The sequence below is a fragment of the Neophocaena asiaeorientalis genome, unplaced genomic scaffold (assembly GCF_003031525.2).
Source record: "Neophocaena asiaeorientalis asiaeorientalis breed wild unplaced genomic scaffold, Neophocaena_asiaeorientalis_V1.1 scaffold264, whole genome shotgun sequence".
NCBI classification, from domain to species: Eukaryota; Metazoa; Chordata; class Mammalia; order Artiodactyla; family Phocoenidae; genus Neophocaena; species Neophocaena asiaeorientalis.
In genome coordinates, this window is record NW_020185332.1 from 7,059,453 (window position 1) to 7,070,805 (window position 11,353).

Consider the following 11,353-nt stretch of genomic DNA (forward strand, 5'->3'; position numbering starts at 1 on the left):
CTGAACAGCCAGAAGGAGGCTCACTGACTGAGATGGACTTGTCTCCTGCTTTTAGTTCCTTCATCCAGAGCAGGGCTTTTCAAGTTGTGGTCTGTGGACTGAGTCAGACACACCTGAGGGATGGGGGATAAAACTCCACGACTACTAAAGCAGATTTTCTATGGGGTGGATCTTGAAAAAAACACATTTAGAATAAGCGCCTCAAGGATTCCTACCTACACTAAATGATGAAACCCAGACATCTAGAGGTGTTGTTATTAATGTATTGTTAATCGACATACATGTATTCACAGGGCTCCTTACAAATGTATATTTTTTATCCAAGGGCACACATCCTGTAATCAGTAGTGAGGATACAAACACAGACCTTCCAGCTCCTTGCCTTTTGCTCCTTCCCCAGTGTATCAGCTGCCTCGCTTTTGTCTGTGGAAGCCTCGGGGCCAAAGCCTGAAGCACAGCCACCTGCTTGACACCAGAGAGCCTTGTCACTTTCCTAGAAGACGAGGAGCCTCTGTATCTCACTCCATCTCTGTGTCTCTCCCTGTCCCTTCCAAGATATAGAATGTACATGAAGCAGCTGCAGGATAAATATCCACATAACCCAGATATTAGCTAATTTATGTCAACCTTCCTTCACCACCTCATCCCCTAGCAAGCAGAAGGGATTGCATGCAAGTTTAAATAACTATAGACCCAACTCAGCCTTTTGCACCAAATCATATTAGAAGTCACTAGCTCACCTCTGATTGGCTGTCTTTGATAGGGTGTCTACCTTGGTCCAATCAGCTGTGACCAGGGGCATAAGCCATCTGGGCAAAAGATTGTGTGCAGAACCATTTCATTTAAAGAGTTGTGGGCAGTCACCAAAACCGACATTTCTAGAATAATTTAGAAGGTGGCCAAGTCACAGAAGGACTCCTGAATGTAAAGTTTATGATAATGAGTGTTCCATACATTTAGTGTTATTTGGTGATGCTTCAAACAGAAACAACACCATCCACTCTTAAATTTCAATGCGTGTTCAGTAATAATCATTCATTCAACAATACTTATTAACTACCTATTAGCTACTGGTCTATTTTCTAGGCATTACAATAAATTTATATTTTAAGAGGGATTCAGGGCTGTAATGGGGAGGGGGATCACCATGTAAAGAAAGAACTTCTTACCACCAACAAGTATTTTCAATCTGAGAATAATGAACACCCACAAGGCTTTATTCAAAGGCCCAAGGCCAAGCTACCTACAACTACCTACAACTGGCAGTAGAAAACTACTATAAGGACGTGTTATGAAAACACCTGAGAAAGGCAGAAGGAGGAGTGAGAAAAGGGAAGAGGGATTTTTTCTTCAGGCTGAAACTAATGAGTTTTACACACTGATGCTATAATGGTAACTCTTTCTCATGCTCCTTTCTCCCCCTCTGCAGCTTTACAGGTCTGTGAGATGCAGGCCTAAGTGGATCTGTGCAAAGGAAGGCTCTGACATAGGAATTCCTTTCCAGAAGCTTGAGGGATCTAATAGGTGGTAGTAGGAAATGCATTAGACTTGGTGTCAAAGAATGTGGGTGCTCAGCCTTGCTTCGCTGGTTATATGACCTTGACCAAACTCCCCTGAGATTTAGTTTCCCTATTCGTAAGATTTAAAAGATAATTTCTTATTCATTGTGTTGTTGTCTAAATTAAATGAGATATACGATTTTAAAGTGTCTGGCACATAGTAGGTGTTCAATTAAAATCAGTAACTTTGGTTTCTTTAAGAATGAGAATAATAATAGTAACGCAGGGGTGTTATGAGGGCTAAAGTGTTTTGTAAATTACAAAGTCCTATACGTGTATCAGGTCATCATTATTTAAGAAATTTGAAAGTTGGGGTGGTGGTGGTGGGGTGTCGGGGGTTTTTTTGTTGCCTCTTAAAAATCTACCTTATTGCTCCATCTAATGATAGACTTCATAGCTCTATAGTTTCTATAGTTGAAAAAGAGCCAAAATGAGGTTAAGCTGAAATGATTTCTTCTTCCTGAGTCTTAAAAAGCCAGAGAAATTTACCGTCTGGCTTTCGGAATGCCTGTTTAAGACAGGTCTGCCATAAAACTTATTTTTCACAGTGTCCAGAAATAACAGGTAAACGAGATAATGTGCAAAATGTCACTTTCCATAGAGCATGTGCTCAGTGAATGACTAGTGCAGTGGTCCCCAATGTTTTTACCTTCCTTTTGGAATTCTACCCCAAGCACAGACCCTTTAGAAAGATTTGTTTTTTAAACATGCATTAATTAAACAGTTAATTCATTTTACTTTTCATTCATCAAAGACCTTAGCCCATCTGGAACTATTTATTGGAATTTCTAACTAGTCTGGGGCAGGAAGCTGCCCTACAAGGAGCTGTGATAATGGCAGACAACATAAGGAAACCTGAAACAGTAGTTAATCCATACATCTTTTCATGGTTAGCATCTGCCTTCTCTTAGACATTTTGAGATATTTGGGGAAACGTGACCATGCCTTTAAGTAGATCACAGTCTAGGAGGTGGATATTCAGGTATATGTAATGGGATAATATTTTGAAATAAACTAATTGACTAATTGTGTCATTTGCATACCTCGCCTTCCACCTGTCCCCTATTCTATGGAAGTATCTGTTTGGTGAAGAGGGAACTGGGATGGTGACAGCAGGAATGCCAAGAGAAAGTCGTCCACATTTAGTTTTGAAACCCAGAATAGCTGTCTTCAACACCTAGACAGATCTCAAAAGCCAGGCTTTGTCACAAGAGAAAGAACCTTCTAAATTTCTTTTCCTAGTAGGAGCAACAGCTATGGACTTGGTCATAAACCAAACCTGCCTCCATGGTGCAGAAAGAACCCCCTTCTACCATCAGGGGCTTGGAATGAGGACAAGGCAGGATGGGAGGCCATTCCAGACAGGAAGCACAAATAGGACACCCAGCCTGCTCTTTCATCCAGTGGGGTATGAGGAGGAGAGAGCACAGCTGACAAACATGCCCTCCCTTTTCTCCCTCTTGGGGTGAAACCCAGAGGTGGAAAACGGGTCCAAATGTCCAGATGGGTTTGAGGATGCTGAGAACATGGTGCAGAGAGTGGACAAGCTGAGGTCTTACTTAAGAAACTCAGTGTGTGGCCCTGTCCATCCTGCTTTGGGCAGCAGCACAGCAGCTGTTGGACATATGAGTTCCAGGCCAGATTCTAGAGTGTGCGCCTGAGGGTCTGAGAGCTGCTGATAGACCAGCAGGGGCCTGGGGCAGGGGTAAAGGGGCTGCTCTGTCCAGACTTCTTGGCAGATACAGAGATCAGTGCCTAGCACAATGTGGGGCACACTCAAAAAATCTTAGCTAATAGAGGTGCTGCTGGCTTATCAGAAAGCACAAACCTGGAAATTCCAAATGTCGGTGCAAATAATCAATCAACAATCTATAATAGGAACAGAAGACAGCTGCGTTCAGCCAAACGGAGGATTATAGCCCGGGAGCGTAGCTTTCTTTCCAAGAAAGCAAGCCCTCTGGAGAAGCGTGATTTTCAGCACAGTTTTGTATCTTGTCAGAATCAAAGAACATCAAATATGACAGAGGTACATTCCATCAAGGTTTCAAATGAGGTAGATTACCACATACACAGCGAGTCAGCATGACCTCGGTATCGGGGAAGGGAAGCTTATCTTCGAAGGAGTACTAGCTGGGGACTATGGAGGGGTGGGGAGAGGCATTTATCCCTATCTTCACAGTGGACATACTTTACTTTGGGATAATGCATTCTTCTCTTAATGGTTAAAGCAGATGTACAATGCATGATAAACAGGCCATAAGACAGGCCATTCTCATTAACATGAATTCAAGCCAGATCACGTATAAGCCAGGATGACTTACCCATACCTCAATATGTGAACATTCCTTCCGTCACAAAGATCTACACGGCACTGGAGGAAAAGCACGTGTGTGATGGGGCAGAGCAAGTGATAATCCCGGGTGCAGTTTACTCGTTATGTCAGCCGGGGTCCATTCCGAAAGACAGAAACCTCCGTAGGTATTTCACACAGGGAATTTACTACAGAGAATTGGTCATCCAGGGTATGGAAACTGAGAAGCCCAATAGGGGACAATGAGGCATCCAGAGATCATAAAAGCAGGGGGAGAAAAGCTGCTAACTGTTTAGCCAGAAGGACAACATATTAGCAGCTCCATGGATATGGAATGTCTGAATTATAAATAGGGTTATTTTATAAAAATAAGAAGATGTAGGTAAATTCTTCCCCCAGGTAGCTGCCTGGCTCCTCCCTTATCTCCATCAGGCCTTAACATCTCGGCAAGGCCTTCCCTGGCCATCCTCTTGCGACTGGCACCGCCCTTCCCCCAGCCCCTGCTTTATTTTCTTCCAAAGCACTTACCATCAACTGACAGGCTTGACATTTACTTGCCTGTTGATTTTCTCTCCCTACCCCCACCTCACACTAGACTTGAAACTCTATAAAGGCAGCCAGGGGCTTCCTTGGTGGCGCAGTGGATACGAATCCGCCTGCCAATGCAGGGGACACGGGTTCGAGCCCTGGTCCAGGAAGATCCCACATGCCGCGAAGCAACTAAGCCCACGTGCCACAACTACTGAAGCTCACACGTCTAGAGCCCGTGCTCCGCAACAAGAGAAGCCACCGCAATGAGACACCCACGCACGCAACGAAGAGTAGCCCCCGCTCACCACTATTAGAGAGAAGTCCGCGCTCAGCAACAAAGACCCAACGTAGCCAAAAATTATAAAGGCAGACATTTTGGTCTGTGTTGTTCATTGCCACGTCCCAGCCAGTGCAGAGTTGGTGGCAAGTCACTATTATGGTTACAGCTTGTCTATCATACTGTCACGCGTCCTCACCTGCAAAGCCCACTTTTAATTTCTCTGGTTTCCTGTTCTAGAAAATGAGAGTGGAGTTCAAGGATCTCCAAGGGCTCTTCCACAGAGGCATTTCTTCGTTCTGGGTTCTTCCTATTGAAACATATTCCCTATATGTGGAATCTAAAAAATAAAATAAATTAGTGAATATAACAAAGCAGAAACAGACTCACAGATTTAGAGAACAAACTAGTGGTTATGGGGGCAGGGGAGAGGGGCAGGATTCGGGTGGGGGATTAAGAAGTACAAACTATTATGTATAAAATAAATAAACTACAAGGATATATTGTACAGCATGGGGAATATAGCCAATATTTTATAACTATAAATGGAGTATAATCTTTAAAAATTGTGAATTACTATATTGTACACCTGAAACTACTATAATATTGTAAATCAACTGTACCACAATTTTTTAAAAAGGATTCCCTAGAAGTTTCTATTCCCTCCACATAGGGGCAGCAAAGGACAGTGAATCCCAAGGGCTGGCCAAGTGGCGCGGCAGAGCTCTCTCTTTGATGACAGCAGCGAGTGACGAGACCATGCAAGCATTTTCACTCCTCTCCATCCCGCTCCCCTGCCATCCTCCTCTGAGTCTCAGAAAGGTCAGAGCTTTGTTTTCTTTGTGTCCCAACCTACCACCAAGAAACACTGGGTCACAAGTTTGAAAATTAAACAAAGCATGACAATTAGGGATAAAAACAGACCAGAAACCACCTAAAGCAATCAGACATGCCTGAGATAAGCTAATAACAATAATTGAGAACTGGATTTAGCTCCAAATTTCTAGATCTCTGGGCAGGACCGAGATTAGAATGAGGTGAGTGAGCTCTCATCTCAAATGCTAAGTATAAAGAGAAGAGCAGCCAAAACCCTCAGCCGTCAAAATAAATAGGTTTTTTTTTGCGGTACCCAAGCCTCTCACTGTTGTGGCCTCTCCCGTTGCGGAGCACAGGCTCCTGGCGCGCAGGCTCAGCGGCCATGGCTCACGGGCTCAGTCGCTCCACGGCATGCGGGATCCTCCCAGACCGGGGCACGAACCCGTGTCCCCTGCATCGGCAGGCGGACTCCCAACCACTGCGCCACCAGGGAAACCCAATAAATAGTATTTTTGTGCAATATTTCTAAAAATCTAAATTAACAACCAAAAAAAATCTCATGATGCACAAATGTCAAAAATTTAAATAAAATTACATAAAACATGTATATAGGGCACACATTTTTCTTTTTGCCTCAGGTCCAGAATAGCTCCACACAGCATGGTTTGTGGAGGTTTGGTATTTTGTTCATTGTGCATTTTGTGGCATTCATTTTGATTTTTAAAAAGTACTGCATTGACATACTATTTATCTTAATTACAGAGTATTTGGTGTCCCTTTATATTTTCCACTTGGGCTCACTCTAATCCAGGCCTGCTGGATCCGTCTCCCTAGGCGGCATCAGAATCACTCAAGTCATACATACGCTACCAAACGTAAAATAGATAGCTAGTGGGAAGCAGCCGCACAGCACAGGGTGATCAGCTCGGTGCTTTGTGACTACCTAGAGGGGTGGGGTAGGGAGGGTGGGAGGGAGGGAGACGCAAGAGGGAGGAGATATGGGAACATATGTATATGTATAACTGATTCACTTTGTTATAAAGCAGAAACTAACACACCATTGTAAAGCAATTATACTCCAATAAAGATGTTAAAAAAAAAAGAATCACTCAAGTCCCCTGGCTGGCAACCCCTTGCTGGGCATCCTCCACGCCTGGGATGTCCTGGTGAGAATCTGCAGCTGGCCCTTGGTTCACACACCTTGGCCCCTCCCCTTGGGCGTGGCACCAGCCTTCGGATCCTTCTCAACTCAGTCCAGGCAGCAATATCTACTGATCAGGACTGGCAGATGAGACAAAACCTTATAAGGACCTGGGAAATCATCTCTATTAGGGACAACTGACATAACATTGTAGGGGTGAGGCTGGAGGAAAGTTCCGGGTCCAAAGCTCGTTCTAGGCTGACCGACGAAGGTACAGAGTTGTGGACAGAGCTGTCAGTTGAAAAGGTGAGGAAATTATTGCTGTAGATCAGAGCTGTCTAACAGAACTTTCTGTGACAATAGAAATGTTCTACATCTGCACAGGACAATACTGTAGCCACTAACCACATGTGGCTGTTGGGCATGTGAAATATGGCTAGTGCAACTGAATTTTAAAATTTGTTTAATTTGGATTAATTTAAATTTAAACGGTCGACGTGACCAGTGGCCATTGTATTATAGTGCAGCTCTGGCTCAGCGATTCTCAAATTCCACTTGCACTGGAATCGTCTGCAGGACTTGTTAAAGTAGGTTGCTGAGCCCACCTCAGAGTTTCTGATCCAGTGGGTCTAGGGTGGGACCCAAGAGTTTATATTTCTAACAACTTCCCAGGTGATGCCAATGTTGCTGGTCTGGGAACACGCTGAGACCACTGATCCAGAGAGGATTCTGATTCCCATCAGCTTTGGGATTATTAAACCAATCACGTTATGTCTTGGTGTTGGCTTATCTTGGAGCAAAATGTCAGCCTGGGCTTTAGAGAAGGATAGATATGGATTCACATCCCTGCTCCTCCACTGATTAGCTGTATGACCTTCCATAATCTGCTCCCTCACAAAATGGAAATAATAGTACATACCAAATAGGGTAATTACAAAGATTAAATGTGATAAGGTATATATGTCATTCGATATGTTTTTGAGGTCATTTCCTGCTCAGAAAGTGTATTAAACAGGATTATATATGTGGACAATCTAATGTAACATAACATCAGCCATTTCCACAAAAAAGTTCTGTCACGATTCCCCAGTGCTGGTGTGTTAATTATTGTATATAACAAATTACCCCCCAATGTAGTGACTTCAAACAACACGCATTTTATTACCTCACAGTTTCTGTGGGTCAAAAATGTGCATGTGGCTTAGCTGGGTATTTCTGGCTCACTGTCTCTCATGAGATTGTAGTAAAACTGCCAGGGCTGCAGTCTCAACTAAAGTCTTGGCTCGGGTGGGTGCAACTCCAAATAAAAGAAATAAACGTATTCTCCTCTTTCACGTTAGTCACACTCTTTATATTAACAATACAATTATAATAACAAACACCAACATTTACAAAAGCAACAAATACCCACCATATGTAAAAACCCCTATCTCATATGCTGTTTTTTTTTTTTTTTTTGCGCTACGCGGGCCTCTCACTGTTGTGGCCTCTCCCGTTGCGGAGCACAGGCTCAGCGGCCATGGCTCACGGGCCCAGCCGCTCCGCGGCATGTGGGATCCTCCCAGACCGGGGCACGAACCCGTGTCCCCTGCATCGGCAGGCGGACTCTCAACCACGGCGCCACCAGGGAAGCCCTCATATGCTTTTGTTGCTAGCTTAATTCTAACAATAATATTCGTTCATACAGGCCAAGAAATAATGATCTCAAACTGACGATGAATTACCATCCAAACCCTTAAATTATCACTTAGCTTCAAAACAGACTATTTCTCAATAATATTTGTACCAGTAGCATTATTTATAAGATGGTTTATTATAGAATTTTCAATATGATATATACACTCAGATTCTAATGTTAACCGATTCTTTAAATATTTACTCCTCTTTCTTATCACAATATTAATTCTTGTCACTGTTAACAACTTTTTTTCAACTTTTTATTGGATGAGCAGATGCAAATACAGCTGCTCTCCAAGCAATTCTATGTAACCTTATCGGAGACATTGGATTTATTAGAGTAATAGCATGATTTCTATTCAACTCAAATGCATGAGATCTGCAACAAATCTTCATACTCGACGTAGGCCACTCAAACCTACCTCTAATAGGACTCGTGTTAGCTGAAACTGGAAAATCCGCCCAATTTGGTCTTCACCCACGACTTCCCTCAGCAACAGAGGGGAGGGCCCTACCCCCGTTTCAGCCTTACTCCACTCAAGCGCAATGGTTGTAGCAGGTATTTTCCTACTTATCCGCTTTTACCCTTTAACAGAAAATAATAAATTCATCCAAACAGTAGCATTATGCTTAGGGGCTATTACTACACTATTTGCAGCAATATGCGCCCTTACCCAAGATGATATTTAAAAAAAACTGTCGGGGCTTCCCTGGTGGCGCAGTGGTTGAGAGTCCGCCTTCTGATGCAGGGGACACGGGTTCGTGCCCCGGTCCGGGAGGATCCCACATGCCGCTGAGCGGCTGGGCCCGCGAGCCATGGCCGCTGAGCCTGCGCGTCTGGAGCCTGTGCTCCGCAACGGGAGAGGCCACAACAGTGAGAGGCCCGGCGTACCGCAAAAAAAACCCAAAAACAAACAAAAAACTGTCGCTCTTTCTCCTTCAAGCCAGTTAGGCCTTATAATGGCAACAATCGGTATTAACCAGCGTTATCTAGCATTCCTCCACATCTGCACACATACCTTTTTTAAGGCCATATTGTTTAGGTGCTCTATTATTCACAGCCTAAATGATGAACAAGACACTTGAAAAACAGAAGGCCTATTTAAAGCAGTACCTTCTACTGTAACAGCCCTCATTATTGGAAGCCTAGCACTGACAGGAATACCATTCCTCACTGGATTTTATTCTAAAGACCTAATTCTCAAAACCACTAACTTATCTTACACCAACGCCTGAGGCCCGCAAATAACTCTTAATTGCCACGTCCCTCCCAGCTGTTTATAGTACTTGCATTATTTCCTTCGCACTGCTAGGACAACCCCGCTTTCCCACCTTAACTTTAATCAATGAAAATAACCCACTCCTAATTAATTCCACTTCTTTGGTTCTTTTTTTCTACATTATTATTGTGGTAAGCTATATTTTATATAAATATACTATTTTAACCACTTTTAAGTGTGCAGTTCTGTGGCATTCAGTACATTGCTGTGCAAACCGTCACCACCATCCATCTCCAGAACTTTTACACCTTCCCCACTTGAAACTCCCTGTGGGTTAGATATTAACTCCCTCTTCCCCACAGCACCCCTCAGCCCCTGGCAACTATCATGCCCTGTCCCTATGAATTTGACTTCTCTACGTACCTCGAACAAGTGGGATCATAGAATATTTGTCCTTTTGTGACTGGTTTATCACACTTAGCATAATGTCCACGTAGTAGCATGTGTCAGAAGTGCCTTCCTCTTTATGGCTGAATAGCATTCCACTGTATGCATACACAATGTTTTGCGTATCTATTCAACCATCAGTGGACACTCGGGCTGCTTCCACCTTTTGACTGTTGTAAACAATGCTGCTATGAACACAGGTATACAACTGTCCAAGTTCCTGCTTTCATTTCTCTGGGGTGAGGGGATTCACTTCAGTTCACTCACACGATGGCTGGAAAGTGTCGGTTCATTTCAGGCCATTGGACTGAAGGCCTCAGTTCTTGACTACACCACACGGCCCTGTCCACGAGGCTACTTACAACAGGACAGCTTGCCTCCACAGCACAAGGGGTAAGACGGGGGTCGGGGGGAATCCTTTTATAACCTAATCTCAGGAGTGACAAGCCACCACGTCTGCCATATTCTATTCACGAGAAGTGCGTTAACAAGTCCAGGCCATACTCCAGGGGAGGGGATCGCACAAGGGGTGAATGCCAGCAGGTAGGGATCATTGGGAGACATGTTCCATACTGCCTACCACAGCCAGTATTTTGACTCTAATAGGTGGATCTGCAGTGCAAGTACCTATATAAAAGGATACCTAGAAAAGTCCTTTAACTCTGGATTTATACGGATGACAAAAAATGTTTTTGACATTAACTGGACCCAAAACTCAGCATGAGAAACACAACCTTCTGCACATTATCCTACGTGTAATTCTACGGTACTGCCGCTATTCGAAGGGATACTGAATTCACCTGGCAGTTTTTCCTTAGCACAGCGCTGACGATTGTCTGCTTCTGATGCACACCTTTTGTCATCCAGCCCAGCCACACACCGAGTCTTCCAGTCTACATATAAAAAAGCCTCAAATGCAAGCCAGCCATTTGGGTTCAGCCCCCATGGTTCTGCATCTCAATTCCCAACTTGAGCTCCAGGCTCTGCATCCTCAACCTCCGTATCTATCTTTACCCTTCCTGATGTGGAGGCTGTCCTTCCCCAGCTCTGATCCCACCCATCACAACCCTCTCAATGCTCCTGGAGAAGCCACACCTGCTCCACAGATGAGACCAACTAGCTTGAGGATCTACCCAGCCCTTCCTCTCATTCAGGGATTATCTCCATGCTGGTCCCATCTGCTTATTTCTTCATACGGGCTCTACTGCTCTTCTCTGTCTCAGGCTGGGCTATCACTTTCTTCGGAGGTTAATCACTGCCCATACACAGTCCCCGCAGATACTGGGACACTTTGGACCGAAACATGGACACCCATATATTTTCTGCCCTCCCCAGGCCCCATTTTTCACCATCTGATACCTAATACGTATTGCA

The 11,353-nt window shown here is 44.1% G+C and overlaps 1 pseudogene; it reads left to right on the plus strand.

The window, feature by feature from the left end:
• The first annotated feature begins 3,641 nt into the window (after window positions 1-3,641).
• Window positions 3,642-10,376, plus strand: LOC112393103 (NADH-ubiquinone oxidoreductase chain 5-like; annotated as a pseudogene).
• Window positions 10,377-11,353: the final 977 nt, after the last annotated feature.